The following is a 22,091-nucleotide window of genomic DNA, read 5'->3' as shown; positions in this document are numbered from 1 at the left end:
AAATTGCAAAATCGTAAAAGAAAAAAAAAAACAAATAAAATTCCAAAATTGTAAAATTTTGATTAGAAAAATAAATTAAAAAAAAATTTTAGAAAACGAGAAAAAAAATAAAAATATAAAAATAATAAAAATATTTTTAGTACCTTTTTGTATAAGATTACAAAAAAAAAACAACCAACTAAGTTAGTGATAAAATTAATGTAAGAGAGAAAAAAACAACTATAAATACACAAATATAAAAATTAATTAAAAAAAAAATTAGAAAGAAAAATTAAGTGGAAATTACAAGAAAAGAAAATTATAAATGCAAAAATGTAAAAATTCTTTAAAGTTCAATAAAATTTCAATTGTTCAACTAGATAAAAACTAAATAAATTAAAAAAAAATTAATTATTTTATTTAAAAATAATAAAAAAATTCCTTTTTTTTTTGAATTAATCAAAAACAACAAAGAGAAAAAATATTTTAAGGTAAAGAAAAAAAATCTCATTTTTAACTTTAAATAAATTTTTCTTCCTCTAAGTATGTATGCATGGAAATGTATATATATATATGTATGTATATATATTACCTTATATATGTAAATATATATGCGTGTGTAAAAATATGAATTATGTGTGTTTATAAATTCAAATTTCATTATCAACATTCTGTTTTTTTTTCTTTTATAATTTTGTAGTATTTTTTTTATTTATTTATACACATAAGTAGTGTTAAAAAAATTTTTTTTTAGTGCTCAGTGTAGTATATAAAAATAAATAAGGATATACTAGAATCCGGCGGTGGGGGGAGGGACAGGGAGAAGGCAGAGAGGAGGGAGTTAGTAAATATAAACTATTTACAAATGCACTTCAGGGTCAAAGGAAAAAAAAATGTACAAAAAAAACAATAAATAAGCATAAAAACATAACAAGAATAACAACAACAACAATTGAAAATAAAATTTATTGTACACACTTCATTATTTTTTATTTTTTTTTTTATTTTTATATTAATTTTACGATTGTTAATGCAAAAAAATAAGGATATTGTACCATTTTGAAATTAAAATAAAAAATATTTTATATTTAGAGAAATTAATAAGCACTTATAGAAGTAGTTGAAATTCTTCAACATTAAATTCTCGAAGATTTTGAATTTTACGATTTTGTATTTTTTAAAATTTATATTGCAAAATTATTATTAAAAGTTATAAAAGTAAAATTTTATTTTATTAACAAATTTTTGAATCAACAATTCAATATTTAAATAATAATCTACAATAACCTATGATTATGGTAAATTAAGACAAATTATTTGAATTCGAATCAAAAATTTGAGAGCTCATTTTTGAGAGCATTAATAAAAAAAAAAAGAGCAATAATTTTATAATTATTGTTTTCAATGTTTCAAATTAGTTTTTACAAGGTCAAGTTTATAGATTTGTATATTTATTGATTTTTAGTATTTGGGTACATAATACAAATGTGTGTATAGTAAAAAAAATTCAATATTTTCAATGAAAATTAATAAATTAGTAAATAATAATTATGAAAAGTAAAAATTGAATTTATTTTAAGTATAAATTTGTATATATATATATATATATATAAATATTACATTAAGTAATTAGTTAATATTGAAAGCATATTATTTATATTGGCAATTTTGATATTTCTAAAGTAAACAATTTAAAAAAATTCTTGATACCTCTAACTGTTGTTTTTTGGTTAATAATTTGTTCTTATTAATTCGTGCTGATAATTATTGTGTCATATTTTATTCTTTTATTAATTTTTATTCATAAAAATTAATTTTTTTTGATTCTTAAGCATAGTTGTCACTTTAATGCTTTCAGAAGTTTGCGATTCAAATAGAAAGCGATGGGTTTGTTTTTTTTTAGATCTTTGAATGTTGTTTAGAAACATATAGAAAATTTTTTTTTTTACAAGTTTTAAAAAACTGTTTTCTAATATAATTAAGTAGGTTAAGTTTATCGCGATGCTCTCAAAAGTACACATATGCCACTTAGACCTGTTATGTTAATATAAAGAAGTAAATTGGGGGTAAAATAAAAAAAAAACAATCCAATCACACACTAATAAACCAAATTTTAAAAATGTCATTTACCACATTTTTCATCTCAGTTTCTCAATTAGTGTTTATACTGTCGTTTCTCATAATTCATGACAATTCGATTACAAAAATCAATCAGTAATGATTTTGTGACTCATTTTATTACATTTTATATTTAGATTTTAAATCTTAATGGATTTTATGTTGCATATGCTCCTTAACCAACTTATCTACTCTTCCTTTTATCGATTTAATCGAACTAAAAACATTATTAAATTTTGATTTTTTATTGTCGTATGACCATTTTTATACCACACTTGTTGTTGTGTGATTTCAGAATCGCTGGTTTATACTATTGTAAAAAATATAGTAAATCAGCAAAATGTCATTTGAGTTCCGCATTAAGAGTGTTAGTGAAGTTCAAATATTTTTTTTTATGACAATAAGTATCAGTTGGAATTATTTGAATGTATAAATTAATTAAAGAATAATATGCCGAAATTTTAATTATATTTTAATAGAAGAGTTCGAAGCAATAGTTTGATTTTGAATAAAATTTAATTCAGTATGATGGCCTAATGTCCTTGTTATAATTACAATTTCACATAGTTGAATACAATATTTTACGGGAATGTTATAGGAGAATTCTGCCACAAACACTTCACAAATTCTCTTATTTTCTGTTTTTGTCTTCTCAAATTCTCTTTTTTTTCAAATACTGGCATAGTTTTGTCATGCTTTTTAATTAACCCTTTCATTTCTACTTGTAGTTGATATACGTATTATGTTCTGTAATTATAAAATGTTAATAGAAATGGTTATTTTGGCAATATATAGGAAGTATTAATTTTTTTCTATGGATATTTGTAAAATATCAACATAAGTTTTTAATTCCAGAGTCTATGTATAAGATTGCTTAAGAGTAATTAACATTATAAACGATTTTTGTTTCTAGGACTATTTCTAGAAAATATTTAATTATTGATAAATATTTTGAAATTAATATATACGAGTATTAAGCCTGCTTGGTACATACCGTATACTGATGCAATGGTACATACCGTATTTCATTCAACAAGCAACTTGAAGAACATAAAATAAATTTTTTTTTTAATTTTGCATATTTACAACAAAAAAAACCTTCATTATATGCCTAATTATACACATACAAATATACTCCCTAATATGACACAAGAATTTTGGTTTACGTAAAATTTACCAAAAGGATTTTTGGTAAAAATCTAAATTAAACTTTGGTTTCTCAATTAAATTTTTTCATATAAAAAAAACAACTTCTTGTTTTTTACTTTGAAGAATTTTCAATTAATTTTCTAATTTCTTTTGAAAAAAATTTTTTTTTTTCTTTTTACATTTTTTGTTTTTGGTGAATATTTTAGATGGATTTTACGAGTATGTTTATATGATTGGTGTATGGTGTATTTTGTGTATATATTAGAGTGTTAAGACAACAAGGTGAAAATAGGAGAAAAAAAAATGTACATATAGTTTTTTTCTTTTTTGTCTTTTATTGTACTTTATTTTTGTTTTGAATTAAATATTTTCCTTTTTTTTTATATAAGAGCGTATAGAGTAATAAAGTAATGCCAAAAATAATCGTGTAATTTTAAAATCTTCAAAAAAATATTCAATTCCTTGGTATTTTTTAAATGATTCTTTATAATTGAACTTAGTTTGTCGCTGTTGAATTCGTTATATACTTGAATTTGTGAGCCCATTATGAGCATTAACAACTCTAAGGCAGTCAAAGTATATTTAGCATAATCGTCTTAGCATGAAATCGGAATATTGTAATTCATAAATTCCTTTCATTCTAAAACACAATCAAACTAAATTTAGTTGAATTCGAACAAATAAAGGAGGTGAAATTAAAGTGGAAATGCTACAGAATTTATTAATGATTGTTGCAAAAAGTACAGTAGCAAACAATTTTATTAAATCCAGCTGAGAGAGCAAACATTTTTGAATCTAATATTTAGATTTAATATGTTTTTGCTATTAAATCCTTTTGATTTTCTATTGCCAATCAATTTATAATTAATTGACAAACAAAATCTTGTTAATGAAGATAAATTTGTAAGAGTGGCATCACTATATTGTTGTATTATTCCGGCTTTCATTTTTTGGTAATTTTGTTATTATTTCTTTTTTTATTTTTGCTTTATATAAGAAAAACAACACACGACTACCAATACATTTGTTTTTTTTTTTTTTTGTGCGAAAATTTTTTCTTGTGTGCGTGTGTACTTTATTTTTTACTCTTTTAGAAATAAATTCCTTAATTTTTTTTTCGAATAAATCGATTCTTGTTTTTGGAACAAACAAAATTTGATTTTGTTTTTCTTTTTTCGGGGTTTTTTCTTTCTGAAACATCTGAAAATTAAAATTAAAATTTTTTTTATGTAATATTGTAAGATTTTGTAATTTGTACATTACAAATGAAAAATACATAAATAAAATTTGTTCATAAAATTTATCAAGGATATTTAGAGCACTATATTGTAATATAACCAAGTTCAAAGAATTTATTTTCCACTGTAAGTGGTCCTAAATAAAGAAAAGCAAAGAATGTACTCATAAAATATACGTTTGTATATGTATATGTGCAAATAACATACTTGTATATACATACATACACAAATATAAAATTTTGATGTTTTATAATCTTTTTCACTTATATTGTACAATATGAAATTTTTATTTAGATTTTCCTTTTAAATGTTTTTAGGCTACTCGAAAGAGTATATCCTTTAATATAGCCAAAAGCAATGTTATCAAAATATAATTTTAGGATTTCTATTGTAACAATTATATAATTGTTGTATATATATGTATATATATATATGCCTGATGACTATTCTGAGTTTTTGATTAATTAATTGCATAAACAGAACGAAATGAAAAAACAATTGCTTTTGTTCAAATAAATTTGCAATTATATTTAGATTTGTTAAATTTAAATTAAATTTAAAAAAAAATTGGTTCTGAAATTGTGGGTAGGAATTCGAGGAATCACGAAATTTTTAGTAAAATTTAATTTGTTTATCATTTATTATCTGGTTTATGGTATTAAATCCAATAAAATGTTTAAAATTTTCATAAAAAATCCATAATGCGACGAGACGCATTTAAATTTAAATTGGCTATATGGAACTTTCTTGATTATTCAAAACTATACAAAAAACCTATGGAAGACTATGACACGTGTCTTTCGCACAAAAAATATGTACATATACTGTCCTAATAAATTTGATTATCGTTGACTACATTAAAAATTTTCATAATACAATACAATTTTTACAATATTATTTCGTTTTTCGCCTGCAAATATGCAATGTTTTAATTTAAAGTACCTATATGGTGGATATAAGTTATTATTATTTAGCATATGGTTTGAAATCGAGAATATAATGAAAATTAAGATAATGCAATTGTATAATTGTTGCTCAAGTTGTTAACCTGTATACTACATACATATTTCGGAAGTTCGGAGTAATTTAATATTTTAAAATTTTCTTTAATTTTCTTTTAATTCAATAAAAAGAGAATTTCACTTGAAAAAGTTCAATTTTGATTTTTAAATGTAAGTATGATAAAATTTTTGTATGGATATGAGTGCATAGCACATGTATTTATCTACATAAATCTATATATATGTATATAATGTTTGTTATTCTCTTGAGTATTTAGAGATAATTTTCCCACAATATAAAGCACGCAAGGTACACGTATAGTCTCAAAGTCCCTAGAACCAACAAATGAATAAAAAAAAAAAAATGTATAATGTATTCAAATTTTTTTTTGTGTTTTTTTTTTGAAAAAAAAATGTACATAAAGAGTAAAAGGTACAAATTATGTAAGGGTGCGCGCGCAAAGTTAGTCATCTGTTTAAAAGGAAAATATGTATATTGATAAAAAAGAAAATTTTATTTTGTAGGTTTGTGTCATCTATTTCTGCATACATATATATTTTATTATAAGAGAATTCTAAGATTGAGATAACGCCTCTGTAATAAAAGACCTAATGCAATTTAAAAAACTCAGAAATTTTACTAGTTATTGGAATGTGCTATTCGTTTGTAGGTGTAAGAAAAATGTTTTGAAATTGACTTATTTTTCTCAGTTTGTTTTTGGAGCCGGAAGATGCTAAAACACATTAGCTGGTAAAACATTTCAAAAGTTTTGTGAAGTTTTTTTGAACTAAAGTCTTGGCTTTATACGATGGTGCATTAGCCAGTCTCTGGCTATCTTAAACAAGAGACCCAGTGAAAGTTCTGACTATAATACTGATATCTTCCCCGCTCAAAGTCAACAAACCTACTGATGTATAGTCCCACTCGGTCAAAGCACTTTGATCGTCGTATACCTTTGGATGTCATCCTAAGCCGCTTTCCCTCGCTTTTTTATCTGTTATGCTCCTAAACTCTTGCAAAGGCGTCAGCCGTTTTACCCTAACCTAATTAGCTCATCAGTTTTCTCAATACCTACCATATCAGAAAGACCCAGAATCAAGCAGAGAACCACCTGAAAATACCTACAGAGTACCCACAAAGTCGTCTTACACCGCTCAAGCAAATATTTTGATCCTTAGTCGGAAGTCAGGAATTTTACGTAAATAGAATTCTTAACTAATTTCAGTTGATCTAAGAAGTAGTTTATAAATCAATTAGCTTCTATAAAATGACAAATTTTTCATGTTTACTACTTAGGCTCCTGCTTCTAAAAATAAATTACTTCAATTTTTATATTTTATAAAAAAATTCTAATAGCTAGTTATTTTGATTTTAATTTTAAATTTTTATTAATGAGAACTTTTCAAAGTTGCTGTTGGAAAATACTTGTTGGTTATAAATGAAAAAATTACTTTTAGGCTTTTAAGAAAAGAGACCCCGGTATAGCCATGTGTAAAATTTAAATGCTCTCGTATGGTGATATACAAAACAAGATATAAAAATATATGCAAATAGTAAGCTATTCTTAAAATGTATGTACATATATATATTTATGTTAATTACAAACATTGCCTATATAGTGCATAATATATGTCAAACAATGTACGTACAAAAATATAGTAATTTGCTGCCTATATAAAATTGATTTTCCAGAGCAAAATATAACAATACATACGTAACAATTTTTTTATTGCATTTATTTCTCGCTATACACATATACATACATTTATTTGTACATTGAAAATACAATATATGGAGAAGAGAGCGTTATGGTTTAACTCCAAGAGAGGATTTTTCATGAAATTTCGATTATTGTAATTTGAAAACATTTGCCAAACAAATTGTACTTGAAATTATTGCAAAAATTTTTATTTTTTTAACAGATAAAATTTTTTATATTTTCAAATTTAATTATTAAAAAAAATCACTTCGTTAACTCTTCCTGATTTCCTTTTGAGTAAATGGAAAATTAGAAAAACTTAAAGAGAAAACAATAATAAAATTTGTTGATAATTGAGAGCAAAATAATTAAAGTCCAATTCAAATCTTGAATTGTATTATTTCAGGGTTGAAATCATAATGGGACTGAAATCACTAGATTTGGACTTTAAGAGAGAAAAAATAAATTTGTTCATTAAAATTTTATAGAAGTAATGGAAATTTTACAAGAACTCAAAATTTTTTTTGCAAAAGAAAATTTTAACTCACATAATCGGAAAATGTATAAAAAGAATTTTGTATACGAAATATTCATTATACATGTACATATATTTTATGTATACATATAATTTGTGTTTGTGTATATGTAAAAGAATAGAAGTGGGACAAATAAAGAGGTAAAAACAAAAGTAAATGAGATCTTTTATAAAATTGAAGTATTCTTTGTAATTTCAAAAGATATCTTTGACATCGGAATTTTTGAAGAAATTTATGAGGAATAAAGAAAAATAGACCGTTTTGATAATGATTTTTGTAGATATAAAGCAGTTGTTTTTACCTCTTAAGAAAAGTATCGTATCTAAAGCAAAGAAAGTAACTTACTATGTGTTCCTCGATTTTAAAAGAGTGTCAATAAGACTGGGAATTGTGGATTATCTAAAGTGCCTAAAGCAAATGTAAACGATTGTAAGGAATATTCTGTAATAGTCAGAATTAAATTAACTCTGTTTAGATCTTATTGAGTCTGGATAAATAACCCAACTATTTTACTATTTTAGTGTGGCAATAAAAAGAGTGGTGAATAAGAAGATTCTTTTACCTTGATAGGGCAATTGATTATAGTAAATCTTTCATATTTAATGGCTAATTTCTCATTAAATTTTAAAAAATCTATTGCCTCAAATTACCTAGTTCACATATAGTTCATTTCGATAATCCAAATAGTGTTAATATTTAATTGATAGTTGACATACCATGTAGACAGGTTTTGTTACAAAAGAATAAATAACAAATTAAATTGCTGTTATCTATTTAAGAATTCCTACTATATGTATATAATCTTTAAATAAAGTACTTTATAAAGTGTTTCTGTATATAAGTTTTGCTCATTATATAATGTGTAAAATACAATAGAAATGTTAATAAATATATTATTCGTACATGCCTGAATTAAATATCTACATTTTATTTAAAAGAGATATTTTAAAGGATATTAAATATCCGTTTTTTCATATAAAATTCATTAATTTTAACATAATCATTCCATTGAGGATCTAGGGAATCAACATTGTTTTTTCTTTTGTATAATATTATTTTATTTAAGTAACCTTTTCTGGTTGATATAATAGTTTTCCTCCAGAAATATTTACAGGATGTTACCATTAAATATATATATGTATATAATAGATGTCAGGAGAGATTTATTTTTATAATAATTGAGGGTTCTTATATTATTTTTTGGAGAAATCTTTAGACCTAATCAAAATGCATGTACACACGTATGAATTTATATATTTATTATATTGTATTCTCTATTTCTCTATTTTTATACACTGTAAAAATATTTATGGAAATTTAACACTATAATATTATAGAAACCTTATACTATATTTTATTACAATAGTAAATTGGGTTAATGAGTATATAAACAATAAAGAATGCTGTGTTTTATTTTAACAACAATGTAGGTGTATTAAAAAACATGGTAAAATAAAACTTCCTTATGTATTAACTGATTGTGTTTAATCAAATACAAAAGAGGTTTTCAAATTACATTGTCAATATTCGTAATTCGTAAATCATAACCATAAAATAAATTAGAATTTTCTATTGTAATAGCAATAATGTCATTTCAGTACACAAATGAGTAGAAATTTTTTAAGAGAATATTGTGTAGAGTAGTAATTATAAACAAATTTTTAGAAATGTGAGTAGAAGTTACATTGTGAAAAGCGAGATAAGTCAAACAGTTTCACAATTGATACCACCTTATTATACTGCAACTCCAACAAAGAGTTACCACCTTATTATACTGCAAATTAGTGAAGTATACAGTGAAGTATTAGTGAATACAGTGTTTTTGTTTGAACTGTCAAAATTACTTCGATCGAAATAATTAAAAACTTAAGACAAAATAATATTTGCCGACAATTTTTGCAGTACGGACCGATACATTATATAATTGAAAGCGTCATTCTGTATACACTCGGCTCTTCTCGTCACCACTTTACGAGTAAGTCACTTTTCAAATTACAATTCAAATTTCCTAACTTAGATGTCACTTTTTGGTTATATTTTTTACACGTATTTTCATTTCCCATTTATTTTTTTTAACACATCACATAAAAATTTCTAAAACATAGATTAAGCCTGTTACTAAACAACTCTGTTATAGCAAAGTGACAACAAAATTTTGTAAATATCCATCTATATATTTGTGGTTAAATTGCGACATATATACATTTAGTTTGCTTAAAAATTAATTAGATGGCGTGAGTGAGTATCATGTATATGATGCCATTGTTTTTCTCACCAGTCTTCTTTCACTCATATATGATGATATATCATCAAACAGCCTGTAAAAAGAGTGTTACATAAGTTTCGAAAATTTTCGAAGACTGGCAGAATATTGATATCTTCAATCATGATGGGACTCACTGGTTTTGTTTTTCAAAACCTAACAAATTTCAAACAATTATTCGAAATAGCAATTTATTTTTTAAAAGTGTCAGTATATATTTCTCTTTCTTTTCTCCTTTTGAATTTTCTTTAAGATTTGTTGTTCCGACCCGAAAAATTTAATGACATTGAACCTTTAATTTATTAGGTAAAAATTAGAAAAGGATTATCAAAATACATACACACACATATAATACGATTTTTAACATATATACGATACATGTAAAACACATACATATTGCAATACATTACATACATACATTTTAAGGTTAAAATATTTTGCTGTTGAAATATTTCTTTTTTTCTTTGTTTTTCATTTACGCTTTTGTTGAGAAATTTTTTACGTCAGAAAATTCTTTATTCAATAGTCATTGATGAGAAAATTATATTAAAAATAGACATATGAAAAAATTCTTTAGTGGTTTAAACTTTTTAAAGTAAGTGCATTAAAAAATAAAAGAAAAGAGAAAAAGCTAAGAATTTTGCTGTATTTATATTGGTGATTTTGAAAGTTTTGATATTTTGAACAATAATCGTAAATTAATCGATCTAGTTTTTAAATTTTTAAATATAAAAATTTCTAGAGCTTAATATAAACAAACTTAGTACTTACTTGATACGTCAATTTTCGGTATTCATTTCATGTCGATTACTAGATTGTATAACAGAATTTTTTAAGCAGCATATAACAGATTTCGAAGAATTTTACTGCAGAAGGTGGCAAAAGAATGTAAAAGCATTGGAAACGAGTTCTAATATTTCTAAAATCTGCAAATTAGTTCAACAACCAGTTCTAGAACTAGTTGCTTATTATTACCTTCTTATTGCATATTTATAGGAGTAGAAGTTAATAAATTTTGTACTAACATAACATTTGAATTAATGGGGCAACTGCGCTAATAGAAACAAGTTAACGCACATGTTTTTGATTGCAAAGCTTTCACTTCTACTCTTTGTTTTCAAGAATTGCAGTTTTGCAGAAAGTGACCAGAAAGTTTGAAATTGGATAACAAATTTAATATGATTAAAAAAATCTTCTATAAATAGAATTATAAAAAGTATAAATTGTTCGAATTTTTTTGTGCTTCTTTTTTAAAATTAAAAATTAAAATTTCTTAATTTTAATCAAGTTTATAGTGTCATTTTTATGAAGACAATGAAATTTTATTAAAATTTATTAACATATTACGACCGCCGCCGTTTTTAATTGCTGTTTAATTTGCAATTTTAAAGTTTACAAAGCTTTTTTATTACCTAAAGTAATCATAAACGTGTAGAAAACTTCCGTCATGTGTTCCGTCAGGTCACAGTATAGAAGAAGTTTTAGAACAGATCATAGTAAAAATATTTGAGCTAATTTGTGTGAAAAGGAGACAGACCGCCCAGTGCAGAGACTAAAAACTGAATGGATAAGCCAACTTAATTTAATTTTATTGATTAGATCGAAATTTTTTTGATGTTATTTTTTGGTGATGCCATCTATTCAACAGTCCAATATTTTGATTCTATGTAGAAATCAATAATTGGTTTATTGTCATCATAAAATTTTTTGTTCGCCTACTTTCCTTTTCAGGCTACATGTTCGGAAAATTTTGCGAAATTTCTGGCCTCTTATTTTTCCGAAGTTGTAAACTTTTCCAAATTTTTATAAAAGCGAAAAACAAAAGCTTCTAATGTGTGATTTTGGTTCTCATCCTAAAAGGATGCAATAATTATTACTTAGTATATAAAAGGTGGTGTCATAACAACAAGAACTTAAGTACAAAATTTTTTTTTTAAAAAGGTGTTTTCGCTTATTCAAGGGCAATGTGCTTGTCAGTTCACAAATACTGTGAGAAATAAACTTTTTAATAAACTGTAAAATAAATTTTTTTAATGTAATGATGTGTGTGGTGTGTCCTGTAACATTTCGCGTTAAAACCAGAAATGCGCATACATGTTGTTTTTTTATATTTTTTGACAATTATTTAATCAACAAATACAAAAATAACATTAGACTTATAAATTTCATACATTTGTGTATATATATATATATATATATATATATATATATATATATATATATATATATATATATATATATGCATGTGTGTGAATATTTATTCAAATCTATTTTTATAATGCTCTAATCCTTTATTTTATACATAATTGAGCTTAATATCGGCAAACTCGTGAAAATTGGAAGTGTCAAACAAATTTTAAGCAAACAAAAGTTAAAATTAATAAATAATTTAATTAAAAAAGTTCTGTAATTGAATATGATCAGATGTTATGAGATAGAAAGTTATAATTTAATCAGAAAGATGACAAGTAATAAAAAATAATTTAAAATATTAATTACAAAATTTAAAATAGACAAAATAGCTGAAATAATTAAAAAAGTGTTAACAACAATAAATGAGGAGGTACTTAAGCTCCCAATATGCATAATGTCATTTGGTCATTAATGATAGTAATAGTTTATCTGCTACAGTCCTTCTAGACTTTGTGATGACTTAGCCTTACTTTTATTCTTCTTCTTTTCTAAAAGCTAGTGAAAAATATAGATCTGTATACTATTTAAACCATGAAAATAATAAATATTTATAAATTTGGGATAATAAAAAGGGCCATTCAAGTAAAATTGAAAAAAATATGCTAAAAACGAAACTTCATTTGTTTATTGAATTTTGAACTGCCCATTTCAATGCCATCATATTTAATCATACAAATATATTTATGTACCCTTCGGGAGACCGCGTTCACCTAATCTAACCTAATATATTTATACCCGCAAACCGTATGTATAAATGTATGTTCCGTGTTTGTTAGACCTGTAACGCTGAGAAATAATGGGCTGAGATATTTATGTATACATATACATATATTTTTTGGCCCCGCATCGAATTTTGAGTCAATTTGCCCATCTTGCCCGTCAGCGCGAATATCTGTCATATAAGTTTAAAATTTGTATACGAAATCTACTATACTTAAACCATTGTGCAATATGTGTCATCTAAAAGCAATAGGTTACATGAAAATCCGAGTTGGATTTATCGCACAATTGCAAGAATCTATTTGCACGAGTCTCATATTACAACAACTTGGTTAGAAATTAAAATAACATTTCGCATTGAAGTACTTCTTGATCTATACCTGTAGCATATTTCTTTCTATAGCTTCTGGCAATACTGCATCCAGAAAGAATTTCATTTTTGAAAAATTGTGTGGAAATGCGAAACGCAGTTTAAATGTAAAGAGAAAAAAGTTGAAGAAGACTTGTCAAGAAATTGCAATTAACTTATTAATGATCATCCTCTAAATATAACAAAATGTGTATATGAATTAATTGTATATTATAACAGAACTATATAAGAGTTTAAAACTAAATTAATAATGATGATTTTTTATTTTTTGTAATTAATTTTATTTCTAATCTGTTATGTATTAAGTAAGCAGTTTTTAGGTCTCATAATGTTAAGAAAATTCAAGAGTTTGATGGATCTGATAATTGTTGAATATTTATTTTATTCTATTAATTCAGCTCTCATTCGTAATAGATTCGCACGTTTGAGTCATTTAAAGTTCTTTAGATTAATGTTTATATTTTTGTATACCATTTAAGTGTAGTACAATAATTATGAGTTAAATTCTAAATTAATATTTTGAGTAAAAATATTTAATAATTTTAATGAAATTTTCAAAATACCGCAAAATAAAAAATGGAAATAAAAAAATAAAAAGATCTCATAAAATATTTATATTATGAGAAAAATGATGTGAGTGTGTGTTTGTGAAAAACTTTTTCAATTTTTCTACAAAAATGTAAAAATTTTTGTATGAACTTAAAAGAGAAAAGAAGTCAGTTAAATGATTTTGTTTTATTTTTGGTTGTTGTCATTGTTGTTGTTGTTAATTTCTTTCAGATTTGTTTATTTGTAAATAAAAATATACTTTTACATTTTAAGTACATAAATAACTTCAAAAAATGTTTAAATTTAACCATTTTCAAATGGGAAATATTTGGTTTTGTTTTGATTTTAATAACCTTTTGAGTACATTTATATATAATGTATACACACATATGTACATATATAATGTAAAAATTTGAACATGAGTAAAAATGTTATATATATATACATACATATGTACATTATAATATTCATTTAAAAGGACATGTTGTTAATATTCTCGTATTACATACACCGTATATGTATGTAATGCCATCGGCAATAATATAAGAAAAATCAATGTTAATATTCCACATTACTTATAAATATGCATATATGTATAATTCTTATAGCAAATAGAAAGCTGTTTTCAAGTAAATTAAAATAAAGCAAAAAATTTGAATAAGAAAAAAATAACACATTTCAAATGTTATACATATGTAAATTAACTATAACAAGATATGTAAGACTGTTGTTCGAAATTTGAGCCAAAATTGAAAAACAAGAACAAAATGATGGGCAAATTAATTTGAATAATTTAAGGAAATTATTTGTATATATTTTTTTGTGGAAAGATTTTAGTGAGTGATAAAAAATTTTACTCTATGAAATATGGCGTTTTTTTTTTTTAAATTGGATTTATAGAGTTTTCAGTACGGAACACATTGTATTATTTCTATGAGGCAACCCAACTCAAATAGATTGTAGATTCTAAGGGAACCGAATGGGACAGGAGCATCCCCCCAAGCCACCGCAGCCATTATTGACTTATTGTAGCCACCCCACTCTCCCGTCTATAATATCCCCGTCCCAATCACAAAGCCGGAGATATCCCTAAGGGAGTTGGACAACAGTTCCCGAACACTTAGGGACCCATGTCCAAGACAATTGCGGCGCCGAACAGCTAGTGCCGGACAGTCGCAGAGAATGTGCACGGCGGTCTCATCACCACCCCCACAAAATCTGCACAGGGGGGAGCCCGACTTCCCCAGCTTATGCAGGTGGTACTTCACCGGGCAGTGCCCCGTGAAGAAATTCGCAATAGTGCGAACCCGGCTCCTGCTCATCCCCAGCAACTCCGCGGCGAATCCGCCGGAGCACGCCGGAAGAAACACTTTCGCATGACGGCACTCTTTCGTGTCCCGCCAGTGACGGCCGCATTCCGCCGCGAGTAGGCAGGCAAGCACGGCGGAAGAAGGCAGACCGCAGAAAGGCAGCGGCTGCACAAAGGCAGCCCCAGATCCCCTCCGTGCCAACTCATCGGCAACTTCGTTGCCCGCATGACCACTATGGCCCGGCACCCAAATGAGCATCACTCTGTTCTCCGATGCCAATTCCCTAAGTGCAGCAAGGCAGCTCCAGACCAGCTTGGATGTAACCTGAGCTGAACGGAGTTCCAGCAGCGCAGCCCTGCTGTCTGAGAACACATAGATGGTGCGGTTTCTATACCCCCTTTCCAAATTGATTCTCAGACAGATCTCTATTGCATGTATTTCGGCCTGGAACACTGTGCAATACGGGTCAAGGGTTGCATATATACGCGTGTCCGGGCGGACACCGTATACGCCCGAACCCACACCCGACTCCGTTTTGGACCCGTCCGCATACCACACGCTCGAACCCGACCTAAGTACCGGACCACCCCTATCCCACGTCCATCGATCGGGAAACAGAACCCTGTACCTGTGGTCGAAGTTGTACCGCGGCAGACAGGTATCTGACATGGTTATTCTTAGAATCGGATCGCCCTCAATGAAGTCTCTGTGAGTTCTGTGGGCCAACTTTAGCCCTGCCCCGTCCTCGCCAGAGAGAAGTCAGTAAGTCACCAGCCGAGCTTCCTTCAAAATATGGTTTTCTTTGGAAGAAAATTGTCCGCACATTAAGAATCTTTCTTGTGAAAGATGCAGTGTATACTTATATTTTTTCAAAATAGGAATTATCACGATCTTAGGATTTGTAGGGCTTAACATATGTATGTAGACTATTATTCGAGAGTTGCGATTCAAAACATATTGCATTAATTTCAAATATCCGTACCATACTAACCTGTTATAGAGTAATGCCATATATATGTAGTAAGCAGCAAATGTGAAATAATTGTACCAAATATTCCGAAGTTACAAGATTTACAAAAACAATGCTCAATGTTTTATATTCCGAAGTATTCCGATTGATATATTTTTCTTTTGCTTTTTAAGATTTTAAAAATTGTCATTTTTTTAAGTATACTTTGAATAGCCTTTCCTAGTCCTTGAAAAAAACTGTTGGAAAAATTTTGAAAAACTTATCGGTTCGAAAGTTATAGCAAATTTTCTGGATCCCTTAAATACGTATTATTCTAAAATTTAATGCCGTCAAAGGTGATCATATGAAATATATTTTGAAAGACCTCCGATAAATCGAGCACTTTTGTTGCCCGAAATTAAGAATAAATTTACGCCATAGGCCTTAAAATCCCCGGAATTCTTAAACACAAGCAAAGTTTTAACATAATAATCATGTGAGGGGTGTCATGAGAAAAATTTTAATTCGCTCGGGAAATTTGTTAAAGCACATTAGAATAAATAAATAAAACAAATACCACTTACTTCCTTCTAAGAATGTGCAACGGGGTTAGCAAAATATAAATGTGAATCAGTCCAAAATTGGAAAAAGATATGGATAAGGGAATCCTCCCTCTTCGACTAACGGAGCCAGCCGTGAATTGTTGTAGACTTCCCATATCCCTTTTACACAACCTCGGACGGGTAAGTACCCGGAGATATCACTGAGGGAGTGCAATCCGAACTCCGCAATAATATGCTCTAAGAAAGTCCCGCCCAAAACCAGCCGTACCTCCTGGCGGCCAGTCACACAGAATATGTATGGCTGTCTCCTCATTACCCTCGAAGAATTTACACAAAAGATTTTTACGTTTTTCCCAGTTTGCGCAAGTGATATTTCACCGGTCAATGCCCAGTGAAGAAGCCAGTAGTACCACGAACCCGGTTTCAATCCATCTCAAGCATCTCTGAGGAGGACTTCCTTGAGCAGGATGGCAGTAACAGATTGGCATGATCACATCCCTCAATAATGATAACACGTACTTTATTAGTCACTTTCTATTGTTTAACCAGTGTATCTTCACATTGTTCCTTACAAATAGTAAGTGAATAAATTGTAAATAAGAATATAACTGTGCTTCAAATCAGTTCTTAATGCCAACATTTATAGCATTCTTCATTAAAATTCAAAGATATAAAAAAAGTATAATATAAAAATTTTGAATATATGCATGTATTCGTATATTATATAGTACATATATGTATGTAAAGAGTGAAAGAAATCTCTATATGATAATGAATTCCAATTTCATGAAAATAAGGTAAAAAATCAAAAATATAAAAAGAAAAATCCATTTTAAAGCTATTCGCTAATAAAATTTTTTAATTTTCTTGAATAAAATTGATTTAAATAAAATCGGGATAATAAAAGCCAAAAATATATGAACGTAAAAGCATTTATTTAATATCTTTCCACATGGAAACTTTAAAACCTTGCATATATATATACAATATGTACATAGTATGAGAGATTTATATACAAATTTGTGTATAATTGTGAATTTGTATATGTAATCTATTTCTTATATAGGAAAATATAAAAAAGATATGGCAAAATGGAAAGAAAACACTTGAATTCTTAAAGATCTCATTGTAATTTAATCGAAAATTTTTTATTTTATCTAACTCCACATTATAGCCTATATGTATGTATATATATATTACTTTTAAAATCTTAGAAATGTGTACATACACTTATATATTTTATTCAAATTTTTTATATTTTTATTGAATTTATTTAAAAAATGGTGAAAATCAAAAGAAAAATTTTGTATTAAAACTGCTAACTTAGTTTTTATTGCGCTAAAGTATTAATTTAAAATAAAACAAAATGGAAGTTGTAATAAAAAATTGTTAATACTTTTGAAAATTATTTTTTTTTACATTCCTAAGAAAATTTTTTGTTTTCGAAAGGTACATATATAAGAAGAAGACCTTCAAAAATATAATTGTGCACAATATTTTTTAAGAAAATCTCAATCATCTGACTTATTAAAATTTTCAAGGTTAATCAAAGGTCTAGTGTAAAGGTTGAGAGATTCTCTTTCAAATGGCTTCATATTTTCATCGTTCCTCTCCTGTATGACAATTGGTTTTTTTGGAATTTGCTTATTGGACAGAGTATAGTCAATTAATTCGAAGGACACAAGAATCAAAAATCAATATTTAAACAGGATCGAAAATCTTGTATAATTTATTGTAAACGTGCCTTATATCGTAAAATTTTATTTGAAAGATTCAAGAGATTTATTGAGAAAATGCATGGCAAAATAATTTTGTTTTATGTTGTTTTTTAAATCATATTTGAAATTTCTTAAATTGTACGTAAAGGCAATATGGATTCGCAGTGAAATACTGAAATATTGAAAAAGGCTTAAGTGAGAAATTATTTATTTTTTTTTTTAATATTAATAACGATTCCCCACACCGAATCACTTTTCCTTGTTGGAGAATCACTTCACACAGTTGGAACTTAGGACTTGCTCTTGGATATTTTAAATTAAACTAAGAACAATGTTGTAGTTGTATGCTTGTTAAGTATTAGATCGATATAAGAGAATTCTTAAAACAAATATAAAGCATAAAAGAGAACTGAGTGTATTTGCAAGTTAAATAAACATGTGAAATAAAAAAAATGCTGTCAAAGGAGTATAAAACATCTATAATAGAGTAATAATATTATGAATTATATATCTAAGAAGGCTTTATTGCTAACAGACGTCAGACACGGTAGCAGTCATTTACTCTTGATAACACACAACCACTATAGTAGTAATCCGGTCCGATCTTCTTTAGATAAATCCGTCCAAATCCTCTTCAAATAGTAATTATAACATACATATGTATAACACAATTTTATTTTATAATTCAATTTTATTTTAACACACAAATTATTAAAATCTTAATTGAAATTCTAACTAGTTTGTAGTATTAAATTTGATTTTGTGTGATTTTCCTAAACTATAAAATTTATCACGCTAAAACGCAAATGTGCTCACGCTACAATTTAGCCTGAGCACATTTTTGCGCGAATTCATATTTTCACATTGAAAATTCTCACGACGAAAAAATATGTTTGGTTGAAGCATGTTTGAACATATTTTAATATAACAGTTATGTGATCCGCTGCTAACTTATTATAACATCGATTTTAATGACAAATACAATTTTATTGTTTACGAATATTATGCATCTTTAATCAAATTCTCTGAGCTCTCTAATCAAATTTTGTTGATTTACATGTGTTACAGAAGGAAAGTTTGATTTAGAAATAGAAATATTGTTATATTCTCATAGCAATTAGATAATAACTTCTTTTTTTCTAAAAAATTATTACTTTATTTAAAAAAAATTAAAAATACACACATACTCACATGTGCTCATACTATAAAAGTAATTGGATATTATTATGTATGAATTTTATAATGAAATTGCATTTTTTTTTTCATTGTATTATGTCATCATACTCAAATAGCACAGTAATAAAGGACAATACATAAATATTAAACGGAATAGCAAAAAAAAAAAAGAAAAATATGAAGGACAATAAATGGTCGGCATAGAATTTTATACCATAATTATATAGTGCCGTTTAAAACTCTAAATGTATATATACATATATAAAATACAAACCAATAATTTTAAATACATACAGACATGCATGTATATTTTTTTATTTACTTTAAAATTGTATTTGTGTGTTAATATAAATTTATATATATGTAATATGAATGTGCACGGATGTATGTGTAAATGTTTATGATTCAATTAGTGAAGAGTAATAAAATGAAAAAAAAAAACTATACCCATAACTTGTTAACTTTATCAAATTAAATAATAATTTTGAGAAAATAAGGTATAAATCTAAGCTTACATATATATTCATATGTGTGTATATAAAAACTTGAAGATAATTGGTAACATTAAATTAATTACTCTTGCTGTTGAATGTTGTAAAAAAAAGAAACTTGTTCTGTTAAATAGTTTTACTAAAAAAGTTTTGTATACGCGAAAGTTAAAACTTTTTCTTTATTGTTCGAATATTTATTAAATTACTTTTTGTCCTTTTATTTATATTAACGCAGTCATTAATATTTATTTGATTAATTATTATAATAGTTCAAGTATATTGTCAGAATATATGCAAATCAATAATTATATGGTAACAATATTACCACATCATGACCGGTCCAACAAAATTTCTTTGTAAAAATACAAGAATGATGGCAAAATCTTTGTTAAAGTTTATTAGTTTTATAACTAATTAATTGGAATGCAATCAATTATAGAATATTCCAGGATTTAATTGTCTATTATGTATTTAAGGTTTATATTATGCTCGAATTTTGAAAAATCCAACTCATACAACTCAAAAAAATTTATTGTCAAAAGATTATACATAAACAATTTAATTAAATTTCATTAATATTTCTTGTTGAATAGAAAATAATGACGTATCTTTGGTATTGAAAAAAAAAAATACTAACTTTCCCTCTTTTATTTGACATTTGGAATTGACCGTTAGGTATGTGTTTGCATATGGTAAAATAGAATATTAAATCTGTGATTATTTGATAACGCTTAGACTTTAAGTCAAAATTTAATAATTTCATTACGTAAAATTTATAACAAAGAATTTCGCTGCTCGAAACTTTCAAAAAATATGAATTTTTGGCATTTTTCTTTTAAAGAATCTGACAGTATGTTTATTGGGAATAGAGTAACTTCTTTTATATTGTTTGCCGTTAGGCATAGTCAAATGTCAAAGAAGTCTTACATATACGACTTTCATTAGACTCAGTTTAAATCTTATAGATTTTATAGTTATTTGTATGTAAATAGAAAGTAATAATTTTAATGGTTTTTAATTGACAGTAGTTGGAAGTATTATATTCAATCCTGTAATCCTGTTCAAAGAGCCAATTTTCTATTTAAAATTTCAATAAAATTTTAATAATATTCGAAATAAATTCAAAATTCAGTTTTTCTCAAATTTATCATTTAATTTTTCTTGCATAATTATACCAATCGAATTGACATTGAATTATTGTCAAACTATACAAACATGTACGTACATGATTTTATTTGTGATCTATAAAATTTTTTAATTTCAATTGAAAATGCAATAATTTTCATTTTAATTGTTTTATAATTACAATAAAGGCATTCATATGTATGTATGTATATATATACAATAATATATTATTTTAATATAAAATATTAAATAATTTAATTGTTTTGTTTGTTTTTTTTGTTTTTGTTTAACTTTATTTAAACATATACATAAATATTATTATTTCCCTCTCACAATATATAATATCCTATATGCACAAATATTTAAGATTATAAATACATAAATTATTATAAATATGTACATAATTTGTTGAAATACTCCTTATAGATTAAATATATTTGTATGTATGTATGTATGTATGTTTGTATGTATATAAAACTTAATTTTTCTTATCAATTTTTTATTTTAACTTTATCGTTTACAATAAATTATTCTTTCATAATCAATTAGCTATACATATATAATAATATACATATGAATAACACATAAATATGTATATGTGCATCTACATATTATATATTATATTATATGCATATATATATATATCTACACATATATTATGTATTAATTTTCAAGAGTAAATCGGTTAGTTATTAAAAAATGAAATACAAAGTTTTCCTAATAACAAGGCCAGATACAGAAAGTTAATTTTTTATTATTTCCTGTTTTATCCTTTGCTCCTTTATTTTTCTATAATTTCAACAAAAATATATATGCGTATACATATATGTATATACAATAAAAAATATATAAAAAAAGAGGATATGGGAATGAATGTTACTGGAAAGAATTCTCATTAGAAAATAAAAATAAAGAAAACAAAAGAGAAAATAAAACCAATTTT

General features: G+C 26.0%; 1 protein-coding gene across 4 annotated transcripts in view; it reads left to right on the top strand.

Moving 5' to 3' along the window:
* The window catches only part of LOC129614341 (cAMP-specific 3',5'-cyclic phosphodiesterase), a 113,793-nt gene that overhangs the window by 8,708 nt on the left and 82,994 nt on the right, over positions 1–22,091 (top strand). Inside the window, exon 1 of one of the 4 annotated variants that reach the window (XM_055528900.1) lies at positions 282–470. The exons of 1 other annotated variant lie outside the window; for it this stretch is intronic. The gene's annotated coding sequence lies outside the window, so the exon portion shown is untranslated. Of the gene's footprint in view, positions 1–281; positions 471–22,091 lie in introns of those variants that run through there. 2 more of the 4 variants (XM_055528906.1, XM_055528902.1) reach the window with 2 other exon arrangements.

The sequence above is a fragment of the Condylostylus longicornis genome, unplaced genomic scaffold (assembly GCF_029603195.1).
Source record: "Condylostylus longicornis isolate FDR11 unplaced genomic scaffold, ASM2960319v2 ptg000107l, whole genome shotgun sequence".
Classification (NCBI taxonomy): Eukaryota; Metazoa; Arthropoda; class Insecta; order Diptera; family Dolichopodidae; genus Condylostylus; species Condylostylus longicornis.
The sequence above is the reverse complement of the archived record's forward strand: the minus strand, read 5'-3'. Positions and strand labels throughout refer to the sequence as shown.